The 24,323-nt window shown below is 42.6% G+C and overlaps 1 protein-coding gene across 2 annotated transcripts in view; it reads left to right on the top strand.

Moving 5' to 3' along the window:
• Positions 1-1,426: 1,426 nt before the first annotated feature.
• Positions 1,427-24,323, top strand: part of cdh7a (cadherin 7a) — a 227,043-nt gene continuing 204,146 nt past the window's right edge. Inside the window, exon 1 of one of the 2 annotated variants that reach the window (XM_072258284.1) lies at positions 1,427-1,610. The gene's annotated coding sequence lies outside the window, so the exon portion shown is untranslated. Of the gene's footprint in view, positions 1,611-1,813; positions 1,886-24,323 lie in introns of those variants that run through there. The other variant, XM_072258275.1, reaches the window with a different exon arrangement.

Raw genomic sequence — 24,323 nt, 5'->3', positions numbered from 1 at the left:
ATTGAGACCGGGCAGTTATGTGACCACGCTGCACATCTTTGGGAAATGGGAGGCACCAGGACACCCCGAGAAAAGGGACACAGTCACAGCGAGAGCGTGCAAGCTCCACGCAGACAAAATTCAAAGTTGAATTTATTGTCAGTGCACAGATACGTGCATGGGAAGGTACGCACAGCAGTGAAAACTTAACCTGCCGCGGCATCACAGGCACATAGCATCTGTTAAGCAGCATTCAGAAGAACACAAACGTAAATTGTATGCAATACTTTTTACAAGAACGATGTTACCTGAGGTCAAGATTTGCACACAGGTGTCTAGTGCTGTGAGGCTGTGGCCCTCCCAGCTGTTCCACCGGCACACCCTTCGATGTTTCAATAACGTGTACAGTTTGGAACAAGGCACCAGAGAAAATAGTTGAAGGGGATACAATAATATTTAAGAGTCATGGATAGGAAAGGGGATATGGGCCAATTGCAGGCAAATGGGACTAGCTTAAATGCAGATCCTAGTCGACATGTACAAGTTGGGCTGAAGGGCCTTTTTCCCTGCTGTTTAACTCTGTTACTTGTGAAATTTCTCTTCAACCGCTGCCCCAGTCTGAACTGCTTTGGATTCCTTTCCCGCAAGGCCCCTTGGACTATTTCCCTGAATTATATTTGCCGAACATACTGCTCCAGGAGTCAGCTCCACCAATGCAAGGAGGAGCTGATCTAGATGAAGGTGGGAGGGAAATCGGTGTCAGTCAGCTCTGCAGGTAAACGCATCTTCCCTTTGATGTGGCAGACTTACATTTCTGTTTAGCTCCTGGCTGTGGGAAGGTAACATCAGGGGAAAGGATCAGGGTCATGTTGTAGACAATCAAGTTTGTTAAACCAGTGCACCTAGGGAGGACAAACGGTCTTTACAACCCGGGAGACCACCCCCCACCCCCGTCACCAATGCCTCTGGAAGAATGGGAAAGAACGGGAATGAAGTTCTGGGAGCGGACAACCTGTAAATCCCGATTAGTTATGTGACTTTGACTTGCATCCCTCAGGAGTTCAATTCATCACTTGTTCTTTGACAAGTTGTTATTTTAAAAAATAAAACTGATGGTCTTCACGGTGGTTAGCTGCATTCAAATGCAAATAACTCCCCCTTTCTCTCTCTCTCTCTCTCTCTCTCTCTCTCTTTCAATCCCTTTCTTAACCATTGCTGATTTTCGAATCCATCTGTCTTCGAGCTGATGGACTTTCTCCTAATGCCTCCCTCTTTTATTGGGTCAGGGTGGCAGAGTAAGGGGAAGGGGGCCCGTCTGCTTCTCGGGATCCATCTCAGAATCTCCACCCCCCCAACCGTCCCTCCCTCCTTCATGAAATCCTGTTTGCCTGGCTGAGCTGGTTAAAACCGTCGTCCGCTCCCACACACACACACATACACACAGCGGTCCAGCCTGCCGCGTAGTGCGGTTTAACACGGGGCTCAGTCCACCCGGCGCCAAGTTGCAGGTACCAAAGCGCAGCCCCTCGTCCACACTTTAGCGGACGGACGAGGCTGAGAGGAAGCCGGGCGTCCAAGCCAAACGCCTCCGCCGACGCTGTTGATACTTAGAGCGAGGCGGATAGAAGGGGGTAAGACGAAGCTGATTTTAAACCACTTTCTCCATCCATTTGACTGATGGCTTGCATGCATAAATCTCTCAGTTCCTTGTATTAGTATTCTGCTTTCTGCAGTGTGTGTGTGCGTGTGTGTTTGTGTGCGCGCCCTACACATTGACTGAAAGACCCTCCGTAGATTTAGAATTCCTCTGAATCCTCTGCCTTTCTCGGGCACCGGGCTGAACAGCAGTACGTACGCCTCTTACCCGGCTCGGATACGCGGCCATCGGCTTATTGACCCAATACAGGTGAGTGCGTGTGGGCTTCGCTCAGGAAGTTAAGTCAGCCCGGCCATTCTGCTGATCATTTTAACTGCAAACATCAATTAGTTCCCCACTATCGGGCTGTCAGTCACCGGGCGAGAACCCCCGTTAAACAGGAGCTAAATATTATTGAGAGTATCTCCCTCGCAAGCATGCACACTTGCTAACTCTTGGACTCGGGGGGCAGGTGTCCTTTAACATCACCATCCGAGACTGAATGTTCCGATGTGTTGCAATAAACCGAATGTAGTTGTGTCTCTGGTTGTCCGACTTGGGTAAAGATGGGCAAGGGAACTCGTATTTGATGTTGCTCTTCGTGTGTGTGTGTGTGTCTGCTTTAGATCATGCGTTAGAAAGGGTTCATCCACGCCGCAGCCTGCGAGAAATAACTCAGTAACCATATGCAGCTTCGTGCTGCGATCATTTTCTGAATTTTTACCAACATTATTCGATTCATTATTACTCCCATCGAGTTTGGAGCCCGTCTGTGCTTTGCAGAGTCTAATAATGTTGGGGAATTTGAAAGAAAGCCTTTGGACTGGCTTTAGGTACACATCTGGCTACAAATGGATATTTTCCAAACTGCAACTGTACAGATCACTTTATCTGTTTACTGTCCCTGCTAGTAATATCTGGAGAAAAGTCCTCTCAGGTATTTCTGGCACTGAATAGCCTCCAGGACGGCCAGCAATCTCACCCGTTCCATTCCCCACAATCTTTCCACTACCTTTCCAATTCCTCTTCGTGATCCCAGATTCTTTCTGGTTCAGAGGCAGTAGGTTTCAGGTCATAACTCATTACTGTGCTGTACAGGCACAAAATGTATACAAACTATTTCACTGGAGAAGTGGCTATTCATATGGCTTGTGTTAGCCAGGTGCTGTTCCACTGGTTCACAGGGTAGCTACGTGTAATGTTCTGTATTGACTTGATTGCTTTGTTTGTGTTGTGTGGGGAGGGTTATCAGTGTAGTGTTTGCCTGCTGCATAGCTATCAAACTGGTCATCTGGACATGTAGGTTGCTCTGCACAGTACGCACATGAGATAGTTATTTCTGGAGAAGTTTCCACCCAAGATTTATTTTGGACCTCATGTTGCTTAGGCACTGCATGGTGTGGGAGTGTGGTTGGTGAAAATCAGCCTCCATGGGGTATAAACTAATATCAGTTTTACAAGTGGTAATGTGTTGACTGATGTACCAGGCAGTTGGTATGTCCAGAAAGCTGCATTTATGAGAAGTGTTAGTTTCTACCTGGGGTGCGCTGGTGCAGCAATCAGCCAAGTGTGGGATTGGTCATACAGGAAAAAAGGGTCTCTCTGTTCAGAAGGAAGGCTGAGGGGGTGGCCTAATATGGGTCTTGAAAGTGTTGATGTGTTTTACGGCATGGATGCAGAGAATGTTTTCACTTGTGGAGAAGAATACAACCAGAGGCTGTCCATACAGGGTGATTACTGAGAAATCCACAGGGGCTTCAAAAGTCCCAGCCCATCCAAAGGGGGGAGGTAGTGCAGAATGCTTTAAGAGGGAGGTGGATATGTGTAAAAGGGAGAAGGGAACAGAGAGCTGGACTGACAGAATGAACTGACGAATAGTGCTTCATATGGAGCATAAATTCCAGCATGAACTGCTTGGGCTGAATGGCCTGTTTCTGTGTTGTATATTCTACACAGTGCAATGTAATAATATAAGTGCTGTGCTATTTTATAAGAGGGAGATACATATAGAAGAGGGCTGTGTGATCAACTATGCCTATGCTTCTCACTCTATTCTTTGGCTGATTGATCTTTATCCCCAGGTTACCATCCCCCCCCCCCACTAGTGAAAATAGTATCTTTCATCAGAGCCCTTAATGACATCAAATACCTCAATTAAGTTTCCTCATAACGTTCTCTGTCATCAAGAGAACAATCCAAGAATCCAAGCTTCACCACTCACCACCCTTCCTGCTTAAGGCTCCTTATGCATTTCTGCAAGTCACTTCTTTGCCTTCTCTTTAATTTCATCCAGAACTGAACAAAATACAGTACCCCAGCTGGTAAATTAATAAATTGATTTATTATTGTCATATCCACTCAGTGGCCACTTTATTAGGTATAGTAGCCACCGAGTGCTTGTTCATGGTCTTCTGCTGTGTCCACTTCAAGGTTTGATGTTCACGTTTAATTGTCATTGAACCAAATATGAAAACCCATGAATACAGCCGAGTGAACCATGATTCTTCCAGGGCCAAGGTGTAAAACACAGTACCAACAGTCATACACAGCGCAAGGGACATATAGCACATATAAGACAGCAGAAAACATCCAGTCACACAAAATATATATATAACATAGCCCAGCTCCCTGAGTCTATGAATGTTATGGCAAGAGCTAGCCCTGCAGCAGTCTGCAGCAGAATGCAATCCAAACTTGTTTTCCACCATGTGAACAGTAGATGGCAGCACTCAATGGACGCTACGCTGCACCGCCTCTGGCATCACCTCTCCTGGATGGCTGCAACAGGTGACACTGTCGCATGAGGCCTAGTCTGTGCTATAACTGAAGCCATGCAGCATCCCCACCATTGGTCCTGCCAATAAACCCGTGAACCAGACTTGAAGTATTCTACATTACCAATGTCTTGTGATCAAAAGAAAAATGTACAAGACAATCACTCCCCGTTAAACTGCACACTGCCTTTGCACACTGTTCCCTTTTTGTCACATTGAACCAGTCTGGTCATACTCCTCTGACACCTTTCAGTAACAAGGCATTTTCGTCCACAGAACTGCTATCCACAGGATGTTTTTATTTTGTTTTTGCACCATTCTCAGTAAACTCTAGAGTGTTGTGTGTGTAAGTTCTAGGAGAGCTACAGTTTCTGAGATAATCAAGTCATCCCAGCTGGCACCAATAATCATTCCAAAGTCAAAGTCACTTAGATCACATTTCTTTCCCATTCTGGTGTTTGACTTGAACCTCTTGACCATGTCTACATGCTTTTTTACATTGGGATGCATTAGCGAGCAGGTGTACAGGTGTACCTAATAAAGTGGACACTGAGTGTATCCTGAGGTACGGTGAACAACATTTTTATTTTATTTTTTAAGTTTTTATTTTAGTTTATGTTTTAGAAATACAGCATGATAACAGGTCCTTCAGACTCAATGAGCCTGCGCCACCCGAATGATACCTATGTGACCAATTAACCTACTAACCCCTATGCCTTTGAAATGTGGGAGGAAACCAGAACACACAGAGGAAACCCATGTGATCACAAGGAGAACATACAAACTCCTTACATACATCAGCGGGAATTAAACCCAGGCCCCTGGCGCTGTTACAGGGTTGTGCTAACCACTGTGCTATTGCGCTACCTGTGTTTTGTTTGCCATCCACTCCTATCAATGTCACAAAGAAGGGCAGGAACTTTATCTCCAGCCAACATTTATCCCTTAATCAATATCAGTGAAAAGCAGAACAAAGGAATTCAACATTGCTATACATGGGAGTTTGAACAACACACACAAAATGCTGGAGGAACTCAGCAGGCCAGGTAGCATCCATGGAAAAAAGTAAACGGTTAACATCTCGGCCCGAATCATCTTCATCCTTCATGACGATGGTAAAGTTTGTCATTAAAATATCAGGCAAAATCGATACTTGTACTCAGCTGGAAGCCAAGAAGAGTTTATTCAGAATATCCACACATCCTAGTGACCGTGTAGGAGATAAAATTAACTTTGTATATTCTACCTAGAGCTGGTAGAAATGAGGAAAATTTCTGTTTAGATAACCAGAACCAATAAGTTATAAATACAATTTGATAGACAAGGGTTCAACAATTAGTACAACAGTTGAAAGGAGAAGATGTGCATCGAAATAAATCACAGTACAATGATCGAGCTGGAGTGCTTGGACTGAAGGGGGTCAATCCATTATCACTATGAAAATAAGACACGGTGTGGCTGCAGTGACGAAAACAAGTGATAGTTGAGTAAGAGAGTACCAATCTTACTTTTGTTGGACAAACCCCATCTGCAGTTCTGGCAATCTAATCATAGGAGGGTTCAATCGTTAGGTATTAATATTGAAGTAGTAAAATGGATTCAGCAGTGGCTGGATGGGAGATGCTAGAGAGTAGTGGTGGATAACTGTTTGTCAGATTGGAGGCCAGTGACTAGTGGTGTGCCTCAGGGATCTGTACTGGGTCCAGTGTTGTTTGTCATAAACATTAATGATCTGGATCATGGGGTGGTAAATTGGATGAGTATGTATGCAGATGATACTAAGATAGGTGGAGTTGTGAATAATGAAGCAGGTTTTCAAAGCTTGCAGAGAGATTTAGGCCAGTTAGAAGAGTGGGCTGAAAGATGGCAGATGGAGTTTAATGCTGATAAATGTGAGGTGCTACATTTTGGTAGTATTAATCAAAATAGGACATAGATGGTAAGTGGTAGGGCATTGAAGAAAGCAGTAGAACAGAGAGATCTAGGAATAATGGTGCATAGTTCCCTGAAGGTGGAATCTCATGTGGATAGGGTGGTGAAGAAAGCTTTTGGTATGCTGGCCTTTATAAATCACAGCATTGAGTATAGGAGTTGGGATGTAATGTTGAAATTGTACAAGGCATTGATGAGGCCAAATTTGGAGTATTGTGTACAGTTTTGGTCACTGAATTATAGGAAGGATGTCAACAATATAGAGAGAGTACAGAGAGGATTTACGAGAATGTTACCTGGGTTTCATCACCTGAGTTACAGAGAAAGGTTGAACAAGTTGGGTCTTTATTCTTTGGAACGTAGAAGGTTGAAGGGGGGACTTGATAGAGGTATTTAAAATTATGAGGGGGATAGATAGAGTTGATGTGGATAGGCTTTTTCCATTGAGAGTGGGGGAGATTCAAACAAGAGGATATGAGTTGAGAGTTAAAGGGCAAAAGTTTAGAGGTAACATGAGGGGAACTTCTTTACTCAGAGAGTGGTAGCTGTGTGGAACGAGCTTCCAGCAGAAGTGGTTGAGGCAGGTTTGATGTTGTCATTTAAAGTTCAATTGGATAGATATATGTACAGGAAAGGAATGGAGGGTTATGGGCTGAGTGAGGGTCGGTGGGACTAGGTGAGACTAAGAGTTCGGCATGGACTAGAAGAACCGAGATGGCCTGTTTCCGTGCTGTAATTGTTATATGGTTTTATATGGTTATAAGAGGAATATTATATTTTGTACTGTGCAGTTTGTGTTCAGTGTGGTAAAGGTGGCACCTCAGGCTGAATCCTACAGTGTCTTGTTAAGAACAAGCAGCTTGGAAGAGAATCAGGAGGAGATGGAACTTTTAATTCCTTCTGCATAGGGAAAAAAGGTGGATGCATCCAGTTCACCATTCCTCATATATAGAGCCTTGGTCAGGTAAAACTATCACAGGACTAGGAAGCGAAAATTCCAGGTAGTATGTTCCAAAAACTCAGTGGAATAAATAGTTGGAAAAATCCTGATCTAGATCTGGTCAATGGCTGAAAGCTAAAGAAGTAGCTGGAAGGTGAAGTAAAAGTGCTGGTAATCTTAATAGTTGGTAATTAGTAATTGATTTATTACTGTTGCATGCATACATTTATGGAATGAGCTGCTCGAGGATGTGGTTGAGGCAGGTGCAATAAATTGGTACAGAGAAAATCTTTGTTTTGCATGCCTTCCTACAGACCGTTTCATCACAAAAGTGCTACGGGATAGTGTAAGGAACAAGCAGTAATAGAATGCAAAATAAAATGTTACAGTTGGTGTTAGCGCTATAGTTTAATCTTTATTATGAATAAATGGGATTGTTATCCTTGTAGGAGGGAAAGTTGATGGAATCCAGATTGGGTGTTCAAAATCATTAAGCACTTCTGGTAGAAATAGATTCTTCACATTGTTGCTTATGCGATTAATTTGGGAGATTCCATCCATCAACTCTGAGAGATTTCTAATAATTCCAGTGTCCACTTATTTTCCTATAACCTATTCCTTCTCATCTTCCTTCTAAGTATCTTGTATTCCAAGACCCCACCCCCTTAACCTTGGTGTGGGTTATAGCAGCCAGTGTACCTTCATACCTTTAACATGTGTGAAGAAAGTGACGCACTTTCCAAGAACCAAAATGGTCATAGACACCATACAGACAGTACCAAAATCAGAATCAGGTTTATTATCACTGACGTTATGATGTGAAATTTTTTTATTTTTGCAACAGCAGTGCACTGTAATACAAAATGTTTACTATAAGTTGCAATAAAAAAATAAAAAATATATAGTGCAAAAAGAGGACAAAATAGTGAGGTAGTGATCATGGGTTTATGGACCATTCAGAAATCTGATGATGGAGAGGAGGAAACTGTTCCTAAAATGTTGAGTGTGTATCTTCAGGCTCCTGTACCTCCTCCCTGATGGTAGTAATGAGAAAAGGGCATGTCCTGGATGGCAAGGCTAGTATCAAGCCCGGTCACAGGGACTGTGTGAGAGTTGCCCTGTCTACTGTCTCCACTTCATCACCCTTTAATGAAATTATGTAAAAATTTCAAGGTGCCACAATGACAGGCAATTGTTTGACTTGGTCAGCTCTCAGCTGTGATGCTGTTTGAATGTGTAACTGCTTGACAGGGAGAGAAAGTGGAAGTAATAATAACTTTCAAAGCTTAGAAAAGAATTGGGATGCCGGGCGGGGGAAAGTGAGAGTAAATGGAACTGATTAGTTTGACTTTCAAAGTGCTGAAAGTGCTGATGGGCCAATTGATCTCTTGAAGTACTTTGTTGCTTTACGATTCAATAAAGGTCAGTAGCTGAGGATGAAAGGCGTTCCCATATGTTATCACGGAAACTTACTCTGTGACCTGCAATGTTATCAGATCCCCAGAGCTGAGCTTGAAAGCTAGCCCAGGCTGTTCCACTGTGAATGCGCGGGTCATGGAGTAATAACAGGCCCTTGGGCTCAATTAGTTCATGGCAACCAAAACATCCATTTAAACTGGTCCTATTACCTGCACTTGGCCCGTATCCACTTGAATCATTCCTCTCCGTGTTCCATACAAATGTCTTTTAAATGCTATTCCGTACTTGTTTCAACCACTTCCTCTGGCAGTTCATCCCATATACAGTGAGAAGAAGTTGTCCCTCAGATCCCCTTTAAGTCTTTTGCCTCTCATCTTAAATTCTTTGCCTTTTAGTTTTTTATTTCATGGGAATAAATGTTTGAATGCATTCAGTCTCTCTATGCCCCTCATGATTTTATACACCTCCATAAGAACAAGCCCCAGTCTCCTGCACTCCATGGAATAAAGTCCTAGGCTGCCCATACTCTCTGAATATCTCAGACCCTTCAGTTCTGGAAACATTCTCATCAAATTAATGACTCTTTTCAACTTAATGATATCATTCCTATAACTGGGTAACCAAAACTGTACACAATACTCCAAGTGCAGCCTCACAAAATCTTGCAAAATAATGTACCAACTCCTACACTCGCTGATGAAGTCCAATGTGTCAAATGCCTTCTTCACCAGTGTTGCTCAGGGCTCATTCATTCTTAGAAGTGGAGATGATTATGCTCTGGAAGACATGGATGGTTTTGTATGTTTGAAGCTGGTGTGCTGACAGGACAGTGAATAACGGGGTCTAGGAGAGGGGATCGGTGGATTTGTCAACATTTTGCTGCTGCCACTGAATGACTTTTCACAACAGCGATGACAGAGATTCTTAGCTCTGAAAGCTACAATACAGAAGGAGGCCATTCAGCTCATTGTCATGGCTGGAAAGTCGCAACTGAGCCTAATTGCACCTTCCAGCACTGAATCCATTGCTCTGCAGGTCATAGTTCTTTATGTACACATCCAGACACGGCTTAAATCTGATGAGGGTTTCTGCCTTTACCAATGTCCTAGGCAATGGGTTCCGTACGCAAATCTTTCCATCTTCTAAATCCTTTTGAACTTGTATCCTCTGCTCTCTCACTAAGCTAAGGGAAGTAGCTTCTGTCCAGGCCCATCGTCATTTTACACAAGTCAATTAAGTCCCTCTTCAGGCTCCCTTTGCTCCAAAGGACATGGCTTTAGCCTGCCTGGTCTTTCCTGACAGCTGACATTTTCTGTTCCAGGCAATATCTTCATGAGTTTCCTCTGTACCGCCTCCAGTGCAATCACTCCCTTCCTGTAATGTGGTGACTGGAACTGAACACTTGCTAATTCAGAGCAAGGAAATAATAAAAAGGTTGCAAAAACAATCTGGATATAAATATGGATGATATTTTCTGAGACCAGATATTGTGCACTTCTTGAAAGTATTTTGTCTTCCCTAATTAACCAATAAGATGCCTTTGTATAATTTTATAGAACAGAACAAAAGCCTCCCCTCCATAGATATCTCAGTTAATGACAAACATAACTAGAAACTTATAAAATTAAATAACAATATTACACCATATCTCGCAGTGATGCAGCAGTTAGTATGAGTGTGTGAGTATTAATCTGCACCTGGTCTTAATGTGATATTAATTTGTCTTCATGATTGTTTTTTTTTCTGGAGAGATCAGAGGCTAATGTAGCCCTGTTCCTACTGCATTACCTTATGTCTAGAACTGTCTTGCTCTTTTACATCTTCTGAGTGTGTACATGTATGTGTATGTCATGTTTACATGTTTGTGTGTGTGTGTGTGTGTTTGCGTGTCTTTGTGTGTGTTTGCGTGTGTGTGTCTGTCTGACCATGAATTGCAGAAGCTGACTCCAGGATGTTTTGTCCATTTAAAAGGATCTCAAGCAAATACTCAGGACAGTTATCACTTGGAGTCTGCAGCCCGAGTTGTTGCAGTGCCATATGGCAGGGGGAGTTAATAGTGTTTGATCCCACTGACTCAAGCTAGTATAGTTGTACTCTGCTGATATCTTCTGTCCTGACTCATCACTAAGTCAGGCAAATAAACACTCGCTTTCACACAAGTGAAGGCAACTTAATTTCTTACAGTAACAATGCTGTAACAATATTTTTCTCTCTCTCTCTCTCCCTCTCCCCCCCTCCCCTGCTCTCTCCCCCCTCTCCTCCTCTCCCCCTCTCCCCCTCTCCCCCTCTCCCCCTCTCCCCCTCTCCCCTCTCCCCTCTCCCCTCTCCCCTCTCCCCCTCTCCCCCTCTCCCCCTCTCCCCCTCTCCCCCTCTCCCCCTCTCCCCCCTCCTCCCCCTCCCCCCTCCTCCCCTCTCCCCCTCTCCTCCCCTCTCCCCCTCTCCCCCTCTCCCCCTCTCCCCCTCTCCCCCTCTCCCCCTCTCCTCCCCTCTCCCCCTCTCCTCCCCTCTCCCCTCTCCCCCCTCCCCTCTCCCCTCTCCCCTCCCCACCATGGTATAGTCAGTAGAATAATTTGAAAATATTGCTGTAAAATACTAAACAATCACCTGTGAAAATGAATGCAAATATTGCTTTTTGATCATTATTTTTTGATGGAATTCTATCTCCTTTACCATAGCATTGGAGAGGGATAGGAACAGACAAGTTAAGAAAGCATTTAATTGGAATAATGGGAAATATGAAGCTATCAGGCAGGAACTTGGAAACATAAACTGGGAACAGATGTTCTCAGGGGATACGTGGCAAATGTTCAGGGGATATTTGCATGGTGTTCTGCATGGGTATGCTGCAATGAGACGGGGAATGGATGGTAGGGTACAGGAACCGTGGTGTACAAAGGCTGCTGAAAATCTAGTCAGGAAGAAACGCTTACGAAAGGTTCAAAAAACAAAAGATCTAGAAGTTTATAAGGCTAGCAGAAAGGAGCTTAAAAATGAAATTAGGAGAGCCAGAAGGGGCCATGAGAAGGCCTTGGCAGACAGGATTAAGGAAAACCCCAAGGCATTCTACAAGTATGTGAAGAGCAAGAGGATAAGACATGAGAGAATAGGACCAATCAAGTGTGGCAGTGGAAAAGTGTGTATGGAACCGGAGGAGATAGCAGAGGTACTTAATGAATACTTTGCTTCAGTATTCACTACGGAAAAGGATCTTGGCAATGGTAGGGATGACTTACAGTAGACTGAAAAGCTTAAGCATATAGACAGTAAGAAAGAGGATGTGCTGGAGCTTTTGGAAAGCATCACGTTAGATAAGTCACTGGGACTGGATGAGATATACCCCAGGCTACTGTGGGAGGTGAGGGAAGAGATTACTGAGCTTCTGGCAATGATCTTTGCATCAACAATGGGAATGGGAGAGGTTCCAGAGGACTGGAGGGTTGTAGATGTTATTCCCTTATTCAAGAAAGGGAGTAGTGATAGCCCAGGAAATTATAGACCAGTGAGTCTTACTTCAGTGGTTGGTAAATTGATGGAAAAGATCCCGAGAGGCAGGATTTAGGAACATTTGGAGAGGCATAATATGATTAGGAATGGTCAGCATGGCTTTGTCAAAGGCAGGTCATGCCTTACGAGCCTGATTGAATTTTTTGAGGATGTGACTAAACTCATTGATGAATGATGTAGATGTAGTGTATATGGATTTCAGCAAGGCATTTGATAAGGTACCCCATGCAACGCTTATTGAGAAAGTAGGGAGGCATGGAATCTAAGGGGACCTTGCTTGGTGGATCCAGAATTGGCTTGCTCACGGAAAACAAAGTGTGGTTGTACACATGTCATATTCTGCATGGAGGTTGGTGACCAGCGGTGTGCCTCAGGGATCTGTTCTGGGACCCCTTCTCTTCGTGATTTTTATAAATGATCTGGATGAGGAAGTGGAGGGATGGGTTAGTAAATTTGCTGATGATAAAAAGGTTAGGGGTGTTGTGTATAGTGTGGAGGGATATCAGAGGATACAGCAGGACATTGATAGGATGCAAAACTGGGCTGAGAAGTGGCAGATGGAGTTCAACCCAGATAAGTGTGAGGTGGTTCATTTTGGTAGGTCAAATATGATGGCAGTATATAGTACAGTATTAATGGTAAAACTCTTGGCAGTGAGGAGGATCAGAGGGATCTTGGGGTCCCAGTCCACAGGACACTCAAAGCAGCTACACAGGTTGACTCTATGTTTATACGGTGCATTGGCCTTCATCAACTGTGAGATTGAGTTTAAGAGCCGAGAGGTAATTTTACAGCTATATAGGACCCTGATCAAACACCACTTGGAAAACTGTGCTCAGTTCTGATCACCTCACTACAGGAAGGATGTGGAAATTATAGAAAGGGTGCAGAGGAGATTTACAAGGATGTTGCCTGGATTGGGGAGCATGCCTAATGAGAATAGAGTAGATTAGATTCAACTTTATTGTCATTGTGCCGAGTACAGATACAAAGCCAATGAAATTCAGTTAGCAGCTGACCAGAAATGCAAAGAATAGTGTTATTTTGTAAAATAACGGCAAATAAAAAGTGCTACAGCACACAAATATAAAAGTACTGAGACAGTATAATATGGGTGCAATACTGCTTAGCGCTGTGTTGTGAAGTTCAGCAGGGTCACAACCTCAGGGAAGAAACTCTTCCTGTGCCTGCTGGTGTGGGAGCGGAGGCTCCTGTAGTGCCTACCGGATGGGAGGAGAGTAAAAAAGTCCATGGTTAGAGTGAGATGCATCCTTGGTAATTATGGTAGATGTTCTCATTGGTGGGCAATTGGGTGCCAATAATCCGCTGGGCAGTTTTCACCACACGCTGGAGTGCTTTGAGTGAACTCGACCTTTTCTCCTTGGAGCAACGCAGGATGAGAGGTGACCTGAAAGAGGTGTATAAGATGATAAGAGGCATTGATCATGTGGCTAGTCAGAGGCTTTTTCCCAGGGCTGAAATGGCTAACATGAGACGGCACAGTTTTAAAGTGCTTGGAAGGAGGTACAGAGGAGATGTGAGGGGTAAGTTTTTTTACGCAGAGAGTGGTGAGTATGTGGAATGGGCTGCCGACGACCGTGGTGGAGGCAGATATGATAGGCTCTTTTAAGAGACTCTTGAATAGGTACATGGAGATCATAAAAATAGAGGGCTATGGGTAACCTGAGGTAATTTCTAAAGTACATGTTTGGCACAGCATTGTGGGCCAAAGAGTCTGTAGGTTTTCTTTGTTTCTATGTTTCTATGAATTCTGGGTTTAATAGACACTTAGAAATGTTATACTACTTGGAGTCAGTTCTACAATTTTTCATAATCCCTCAATGATGAATATTTCCTTTACTCTATTTCTTATAGAATTCTTTGTTCATAAAACACAAATTCAATTTACACGTTTTGTAAGTTAGTATTTTAAATCCAGATGTACCTGGATTTAAATTCTGACTTCTGTGTCATACTCTGCAGAGGAAGTGAAGCATCCTTTCACCCTGCAGGTTCAACTGCTCAGCTTTGTAATTCATCAAACAGTGATATTTGCTGGCATTTTGTATTCTGAAATCCATTCATATCTTGTCATAATCTTTGTTTAAAAGAACAGCAAATCTGTTAATCGTATGGTTTTCTGACTGAAAGGAAAAGACTTAAATATCCAAACCACCTTTCAGTGCATTCCAGATGGCCTTCCATTGTGGAAGTGCATTAAGAAGGTGTTGGGCGTAGAAAAGTCGGAAATATATTAGCCAATGTTGACATAACCACCTCCCAGAAACAGCAAGGGACAATGCAGAACAGACAAAAATAAAAGGGTTTCAAAAACAATCTGAATATAAATAAGGATGATATTTTCTGCAGCAGATATTTTGTACTTCTTGGAAGCACTTTTTGTCTTCTCTAATTAACCAAAACGGAGTCTGGAGCAATCACTTTATCCCAGGAATTTGGCTTCATTTTAAATACTGGTTGACTCACCAGGAATATTTCCCAGCTGAAATGCAGTTTTAGTGTCATACGGCTGGAAGCCAGCCCACTTGGCCCACTATGTTCCCACAGACCAGAGGACAACCATCCGTATTAATAATTTTTCCAGTGCTTAGCCTGTACTTTTCTATGTCTGGTTGATTCAAAGTGCCGGTGTAGACATTCATAAATGCTGTCATAGACCTTGCTTCTACTGCTCTCTCTGGCTAAGCACTTACTGCTCTCTGGGAGAAGAGGGCATGTTTTGATCTCCAAATCTTTTACCTCTTACCTCTTACCCTCTGGTTTTATCTGATACTGGGAAAAGTTTATACCCCTGAAAAAGTTACATACTGTACCCCATCCCTTCTTAACCATTCCCAATCCAGGTTCAGTAGACTCGGCCTCTCCAAACACTTACTCCAGAGAGCAGAAGGGACTCAAAGTCTCATCCATGAAATAGCACCCATGATTAGAATTAATTTACTTGAGCTCAGTGGCACTCGACCAACACTGTCCTGTTTGTGTTGGCTGGGTTGGGTGAAAGAAGTATTTCAAGTAGTTAAGTTGGGTTTGGCTCAATACTCTTTCATCTGAAATGTATGAGCCCCGTCTTAGCAGACCGTAATGTTGTGTGCCTGGGGTAGAATCCACTAGACAATTGTGGTTATGGCATTGGTCAGACTTGGTATGGCAACTGCTGTGCCAGAGACCCACAAGAACCCACAGAGAGTTGTGGATGCAGCTCGACACAGCATGAGAAACAACCTCCTTTCAATGAACTCTGTCTACAGTACTTGCTTCCTCGGCAGATAACATAACCAAAAAATTCCACCCATCCTAAGCATTCTCACTTGATCTCCGTCCTATGGGACAGAAGTTAGAAAAGCCTGAAAGTATGTACCGCCGGGCTCAGAACCACTTCTATTCTGCTCTTATAGGATTACTGTGTGATCAGATGGTCCCTTGACCTCTCAATCTACCTTGTTATGCCTTCCATCTTATTGTCTGCATGGACTGCCCTTCCTCTGTAACTCTATATTGTGCTCTGTATTGATTTTCCCTCAACACACTGTTCTAATGAAGCAATCTGTATGGTTGGCATACAACACAAGTTTTTCACTGCACCTTGGTGCCAGTGATAATAATAAAGCAATTTAATTCAATTCTAGAAGCCAACCCTAGTCAATATGTCCTGAAGAGACAGACCTGTCATCCCTAGGACCAGCTTGAAGACTTTGTTCTCTGGTGCCAGACTGGAATCTCAATCTGAAATCCTGTGTTTCAGAGCTGGGACAACATTGTACAGCAAGGAAGGAGGCCATTCGACTCATCAAGGCCTTCTTAGCTCTTCGTCAAGCCCCCATCAAAAGGAACAGAAAATATGCTGTAAAAACACAGAATTTGAAATGATCGGGGCATATTCTTTTTAGATGCAGGCTGTGTGTTTCCCGAACTATCCTAATTTACAGATTCCTGACATTTGTAGTTTTGGTTCTGATTCCTGTTCAACAAACCTTGAGTGGTTTGGTAGAGAAATGCTAGTGTTTAATGAGTTAACATCTACTAAGGTTTGAAGGTACAAAGAGAAAACTGCACTGAGGGAAAAAAGCTCTAATGCAAGAAGAATCTTCAATCCACCTTCCTTCAAACACAGTGGTGCCTTGTCACAATAGGTGGTCCATGAGTGTTATTTCCTGAGGCACTGTCACAGGCTAACCTCTAATGAGACTGCAGTAAAGTAATGTCTGCTTATCATAACAGAAACAGATGAATATTATCTAGTCACCTTCCTTATCAGATTTGCATTCAGTGACCTTGGGATTCTTATTTCACTTTTTGAAAATCTACACAATTAACCTTTATAGTTTTGTGAATAATTTCCAAGGGGAAGGATGACATTTTAAATAAAAGATAATTAAGGCTTTATACTTAAGCTATTGCACACATCAACATTAATTTTTGATTTAAAGATAAAATGTCTAAGTCATACTCTGCTTAGGGGGGATTTGAAAGGATATACTTTCTATTGGTGTTACTGATCACATTCTGATGGTACATTAAAAACAAGTATTTCTATTGTGTCTGAGAGTTAAAAGGATTTTCCATTCCGTCATCTATCATGTTCACGGAAGAACTCTGATGACGATTTTTATGATTCGTGATGGGCCTGGTGACATTTTTACTGCACCATCAGAGAAAGTGGAGCTAGCATATAATCTCAATGATTCATGTAGAAAACATAGGCTACTTGGGTCATCTTATTGAGGATCAATTGTGCACCCACATGGGCTTCCTCCCCACCCTTTGATCTCATCATTTCTGCCTTGGGCTCTGTCCAGATTTTTCTCAAGTTCATATACATTTTTACTTCAACTACATCTTGTGGTTGTAAGCTCCATATTTTGGTACTGATATTAGTTTATTACTGTCTTATGTACAGAGCAAAGATACAGTGAAAAGCTTGTTTTGCACACTACTCATACAGATCAAATCATTGCATAGTGCATAAAGTGAAACACTAACAATGCAGAATAAAGAGTAAAAGCTACAGAAAAAGTGAAGTGGAATTAAACGATAAAGTGAAACGTTAAAACAAGGTACATCGTGAGGCCAGGAGTCCATTTTATCATATGAGGTCTGTTCCAGTGTCTGATAACAGTGGGATAGAAGCTGACCTTGAGTTTGGTGCCTTCAGACTTTTGTATCTACTGCCTGATGGAAGGAGGGGAAAGAGGAATTGTCTAGGTTGGGTAGGTTCTTAGGTTATGCTGTCTGTTTTATGGAGGCAGTAAGAAGTATGGGCAGAGTCCATGGAAAGGAGATTTCCTTTCTATGATGTGCAGAACTGTATCCACAACTGTCTGCAGTTTCTTGCAGTCATGTGCAGAACAGTTGCCATAAAAAAAAACTGTTCTGCATCCAGGCACAATGCCTTTTATGCATTGATACAAATTCATAAGGATTGACGGGGACAAGGCAAATTTCTTTAGCCACCTAAGGAAGTAAAGGTATCGGTGAGATTTCTTGGCCATGACATCAATGTGACTGAACCAGGGCAGACTAGTGGTGATGTTCACACTTTGAAACCTGAAGCTCTCCATGCTCTCAGTCTGTTGAATAGACAGGAACAAGTGAACCATCCCCTCCCCTTTTTGAAGTCAACGATGAACTCTTTTCTTTGTTGATGATGCAGGAAAGATTGCTGTCAATTTATCTTCTTCCTTTCTCTAGTGGAAGGAGCCACAGTTTTGATGTCATCTGAAGCAGTATATTCTGCATTCTATCATAGTTTCCCATGTGCTATCTCAGTGCACTATTGGAATAAGATGATTTACGTGGATGGCATGCAAAGAAAAGTTTTTTGCTATACCACAATACATGTGACAATAATAAACCAATTTACCAATTTATTAAGCCCTTGTCATCTTTGTAAGTGTCCCCATATCCACCGAATTACAGGGTGGCCGGAAATTCAGAATCAGAGTCAGGTTTATTGTCACCGCCATGTGTCATGACATTTGTTAACTTAGCAGCAGCAGTTCAACGCAACACATAATATAGAAGAAGAAAAAGTATAATAATAATAAAAAATAAGTAAATCAATTGCAGTATATGTATATTGAATAGATTAAAAATTGTGCAATAAACAGAAATAATATATATTAAAAAAATGAGGTAGTGTCCAAAGGTTCAATGTCCATTTAGGAATCAGATGGCAGAGGGGAAAAAGCTGTTCCTGAATTGCTGAGTGTGTGCCTTCAGGCTTCTGTATCTCCTACCTGATGGTAACAGTGAGAAAAAGGCATGCCCTGGGAACTGGATGTCCTTAATAATGGATGCTGCCTTTCTGAGACACCACTCCTTGAAGATGTCCTGGGCACTTTGTAGGCTAGTACCCAAGATGGAGCCGACTAAATTTTCGACCCTCTGCAGCTTCTTTCGGTCCTGTGCAGTAGCCCCCCAACTCCCCATGCCATTCCAAGTGTGGCCTGTATTATATTAGTTGAACATAACTTTTTTGCTTTCTAGTTTCATTGCTTTAAGAAATGAATTCAAACCCTTTGTTGCATTTTTAAAGCCTTATTCATTTTGTTGCTATTTGGAGTAATTTATAAGACCGTGATACCCTAAGACAAGGGAGCAGAATTAGACCATTCGTCCCGTTGAGTCTTCTCTGTCTTTCAATCATGGCTGATTTATTTTCCCTCTCAATCCCATTCTCCTTTCCCCCCATCCCCACCGTAACCATTGATGCCTTTACTAATCAAGAACCTAACAACCTCTGCTTTAGGTATACCCAATGACTTAGCCAACACAGCCGTCTGTAGCAATGAATTCCACAGATTCTCCACACTCTGGCTGAAGAAATTCCTCCTCATCCCTGTTCTAAAGGGACATCCATCTGTTCTGAGGCTGTGCCCTCAGGTGCTAAACTCTACCACTGTTGAAAACATCCTCTGTCTAAGCATTTTAATATTCGGTAGGTTTATCCAGTGTCTATAAAACGTACTCACACCCCTTGGAAGTTTTCATATTTTATTGCTTTACAATGTTGCATTACAGTGGATTTCATTTGGTTTCTTTGACACTGATTAACAGAAAAAGACTCTTTCATGTCAAAATAAAAACATCTCTCTACAAGGTGATCTAAATTAATTACAAAGATACAATGCTAAATAATCGCTGCAGAAGTATTCACCCCTCTTTACTATGACACTCCAAATCATCATTGGTGCAGGCAGTTGGTTTTAGAAGTCACATAATTAGTTAAGTGGAGGTCTGTTTTTGGAGACCTGTTTGCAGTCAAGGTGTTTCAATTGATTGTAGTAAAAATACACCTGTATCTGGAAGGTCCAATTGCTGCTAAGTCACTATCTTGGCAAAATCTACACCATAAAGTCAAAAGAGCACTCCAAACAATTCCATGAAAAAGTTATTGAAAAGCACAAGTCAGGAGATGGAGACAAGAGAATCTCCAAGTCACTGAATATCCCTTAGAGTACATTTAAGTCAGTCATCAAGAAATGGAAGGAATATGGTACTGCTATAGATCTGCCTAGAGTAGGTCGTCCTCAAAACCTGAGTGACCGTGCAAGAAAGGGACTAGAGACGGAAGCCACTAAGAGACCTATGACAACTCTGGAGGAATACAAGCTTCAGTGGCCATGATGGGAAAGACTGCACATACAACAACTATTGCCCAGGTGCTTCAACAGTCGCAGCTTTATGGGAGAGTGGCAAAGAGAAAGCCACTGTTGAAAAAAACTCATATGAAATCTTGGCTGGAGTTTGTCACAAGGCATGTGGGACTCTGAAGTCAACTGGAAGAAGGTTCTATGGTCTGATGGAACCAAAATTGAGCTTTTTGACCATTAGACTAAATGTTACGTTTCGTGTAAGGCAAACACCGCACATTATCAAAATCACACCATCCCTACTGGGAAGCATCATGGGGACTGCATCATGCTGTGGAGATACTTCACTGCAGCAGGCGCTGGAAGGCTTGTGAAGGTAGAGGGTAAAATGAATGCAGAAAAATACAGGGAAATCTTAGAGGAAAATCTGATGCAGTCTGCAAGAGAACTGGGTCTTGGGAGAAGATTTGTTTTCCAGCAAGACAATAACCCCAAGCATAAAGCCAAAGCTACACAGGAATGGCTTACAAACAACAAAGTTAATGTCCTGGAGTGACCAAGTCAAAGTCCAGACCGCAATCCAATTGAGAATTTGTGGCTGGATTTGAAAAGGGCTGTTCACTCATGATTCCCATGCAATTTGACTGAGCTTGAGCAGCTTTCGAAAGAAGAATGGGGAAAATTGCAGTGTCAGATGTGCAAAGCTGATAGAGATCTATACACACAGACTCAAGGCTGTAATTGCTTCCAAAGATGTATCTACTAACTGACTTGAAGGGGGTAAGTAATTATACAATTATTTTGTGTTTTATATTTGTAATCAATTTAGGTCACTTTGTAGAGATCCTTTTTAACTTTGACATGAAAGAATCTTTTTCTGCTGATTAGTGTCAAAAAAGCCAAATTAAATCCACAGTCAGTCAACATTGTAAAATAATGAAAAAAAGCTTCGAGGTGGGGGGTGAATACTTTTTATAGGCACCGTATACTTTCTGTATATCCTTCAAGGATGTGTGCAGGGATAAGGGTTGGACAGTCATCTAAAACAAAACTACAACATGTAGTTCTTATGTAGTGTTATATTTTGTAACTCCAACAGATAAAACTAATTGAAAGAAAACATAGAGCCAGGAATAACATGTGTACTCTAGTTTCATTTTCACTTCAAGTGAGTCGTGCACATATGACGTGGTGGCATTATGATATATGCCATCCACATACTTTTGCATATAACGTGTAATGAATTATTTAAACAAAAACAATGCTTAATCAAACAATATATTTACAGTATTACTCAAATATTACTTAAATATTAAATGCACACTTCTCCCTGCTTAACTATAAACTCCAATTCAATATAGAATGTACCTCTACTATATACTCAGTTTACTATACAATACAACAACGATATCCACATCCACAACAGAGTAAATTTTTAATTGTCCATTCAAGTCTAAAGAGTTAATTGCTGTGGGGGATTTCTTACTGTTTGGGATAACATTTTTCTGACATGGGGGATCACTCTGCTTAGCAAGTGAGACTTGTGACCGTGAAACAATCTCAGGCTTTCTACATAATGGTTGTAGGAGTTGACGGGGACTGCAGGAAGTGGTTCTGACAGCTCTGGCCACCTTTCTTATCCAGCAATTGACTTTGGTCTCCCCAACTGATCAATGTGTTGTCTCCAGGTGACATCAGATGCTATCTTTCCTGTGTAGGAGCGTGGTCCTGCTCTATCTTAATCTTTCCAAGTACCCACTTTTGATCATCTCTGTAGTCCCTCTCGAGGATTGCTTGTCCAGGAGTGAAATGGGAAACCTCAATTTGACTCAGTTGTTTGCCCTGCATAGATTGGGTTGGAGGTGATTCAAGCATAAGCACAAGGAACAAACCAGAAGCAGTATAGTTGGTGAGTTGTTGGTTGTGGACTGTGCTGCATCGTGATATGCAAGGAGGAAATTGATGAGCTTCTGATTCAGTGACAGTGAAGTGTGTTCTGCTGACATTGCTTGCAGTACGTTCCTTAGACTCTGCACAAATCTTTCTGCCAAGCAATTCATAGTTGAAGGGTATAGTGCAGATGTAATATGTCTTAATACTTTCATTTTCAGGAATGACTGAAACTGTTCCATAACAAACTGTGGTCTATTGTCACTAAGCGTTCTGGAATACCAGTCCTCGAGGAGAGGCTTCTCAACACATCGGCAGTGTGCCAACCTGTAGTGGAGGCTATTGGGAACACTTCTGGCTACTTTTAGCTGCATCCACTCCTACCAAGAAATTTGTGCCCATAAGTGGTGTGTCAAAGTCCAAAAGAATCCTTTGCCAGGGCAATGCAGGGTATTCCCTGGTATGGAGAAGTGCTGCTCTTGGCATCTTCTAAATGTGCTAGGATCTCGAACAGTGCATGGTGAGCTCCTCAATTTGCTGATCTGTCCTAGGTCACCAAACAGAGTGTCAAGCATTTTGACCACTCTGAGATGACCGGCATGTAACCCGTCCAATGCTTTAGCTCTCAGCCTGGATGGTACAATGACTCTTAATCTCTACTCAAGGCAACCTTTGCAAAGGGCAAGTTCCAAAGAGCTGGTAAAAATGGAGGAACTGGAATGTCTACTGCATATTCCAGCCTTTTAGAGTTGCCATGAAGAGCTGAAACAGAGTGGGGTCTTTTGTGGTTTCCCTTTGGTTCATCTCTGCCATAACAGGGAGACTTTCAATTTGCATTAGGGAGAATATGTCAAAGGGTGTGTCCTCTTTTGAAAATTTTTCAAGATATTTCCTTTTCCAAGGGGTAAATGGGACAATCTATCAGAATTTCTCTTGAAGTTGATCTGTAATTGTGTCCTCCAAGAAACAGAGTCCATCTTTGCATTCATGCTGCTACTGTGAATGGAACATCCTTCTGCAGTTTGAAAATGGACACTAGTGGTTGATGATCAATAAACTCTCTCCCATTTAAGAATGGTTGAAATATCTTGCACCCTGAACCGAACTCAAGGTCTCTCTGTCAATCTGTGCAGAATTTTTCTCTGCAGCGCTAGGGGAATGTGATACTAAAGCCATGGGATGTTCACTTCCATCACTCATAATATGAATGAATGAATGAATTGACTTTATTTCTTACATCCTTCACATACATGAGGAGAAAAAATCTTTATGTTACGTCTCCATCTAAATGTGCAATGTGCTATCATAGTAATTTGTAATAATTTATAATAGATAGAACAGTCAATGTAACATAGAAATACACTCAAATCAGCGTGAATTAATTAGTTTGATGGCCTGGTGGAAGAAGCTGTCCCAAAGCCTGTTGGTACTGGCTTTTATACCAAACTTCCTCAACCGTCTGAGGTGAAAGAGGTGCTGTTGTGCCTTTTTCACCATGCATCTGGTGTGTACAGATCACGTAAGGTCCTCAGTGATGTGGATGCTGAGGAACTTAAAGCTGTTTGCCTTACAATCCCAGATCCATTGATGTCAATAGGGGTTAGACCGTCTCCATTCCTCCTGTAGTCCACAAGCAGCTCCTTTGTTTTTGCAGCATTGAGGGAGAGATTGTTTTCTTGACACCACTGTGTCAGAGAGATGACTTCTTCCCTGTAGGCCACCTCATTATTGTTTGAGATTAGGCCAACCAATGTAGTGTTGTTGGCAAATTTAATTAGCAGATTAGAGCTGTGGGTGGTGACGCAGTCATGGATATACAGGGAGTAAAGGAAGGGACTGAGTACACAACCCTGAGGGACTCCTGTGTTGAGGGTCAGAGGGGCAGAGTTGAGGGAGCCCACTCTTACCACCTGCTGGCGATCTGACAGGAAGTCCAGGATCTAGCTGCACAAGGCAGGGTCAAGGCCGAGGTCTTTGAGCTTCCTGTTGAGCCTGGATGGAATTATGGTGTTGAATGCTGAACTGTAGTCCAAGGACAGCATTCTCACATAAGCATCCTTCTTCTCCAGATGTGTAAGGACAGTATGTAGAGCAGTGGCTACTGTGTTGTCTGTTGATCGATTGTGTTGGTAGGTGAACTGTAAGGGGTCCAGTTTGGGTGGTAGCAAACTGCAGATAAAATCCTTGAAGATCCTCAAAGCATTTGGTTATTATTGAGGTGAGTGCGACAGGACGCCAGTTGTTCAGGTATGTTACCTTGGTCTTTTTTGGGGCAGGGACAATGGTGGATAATTTGAAGTAGGAGGGCACTCTACACTGAGAGAGGGAGAGATTAAAAATGTCAGTAAATGCACCTGCCAGTTGTGCTGTGCACATCCTGGGTATCCACCCTCGGTGTTGTCTGGTCCCGCAGCCTTGCGACTGTTCACTCGTTGGAAACATCTGCTGTACCTCAGCCTTGGAGATGACCAGGTTGCAAGTTGAAGAGGTGGCTTTCCTTAGAGGCTCAGAGTTAGCAACATTGAACTGAGCATAAAAGAGATCGAGCTCATCTGGGAGAGAGGCTGCACTGTTGGCGGCACCACAACGTTTGGCTTTGAAGTCAGTGATGGTATGCAGCCCTCGCCCCAAGTCAC

Source organism: Mobula birostris, chromosome 1, assembly GCF_030028105.1.
Source record: "Mobula birostris isolate sMobBir1 chromosome 1, sMobBir1.hap1, whole genome shotgun sequence".
In the NCBI taxonomy this organism is placed as follows: domain Eukaryota; kingdom Metazoa; phylum Chordata; class Chondrichthyes; order Myliobatiformes; family Myliobatidae; genus Mobula; species Mobula birostris.
Note: the sequence above shows the minus strand (reverse complement) of the source record. Positions and strands in the feature narration are given on the sequence as shown.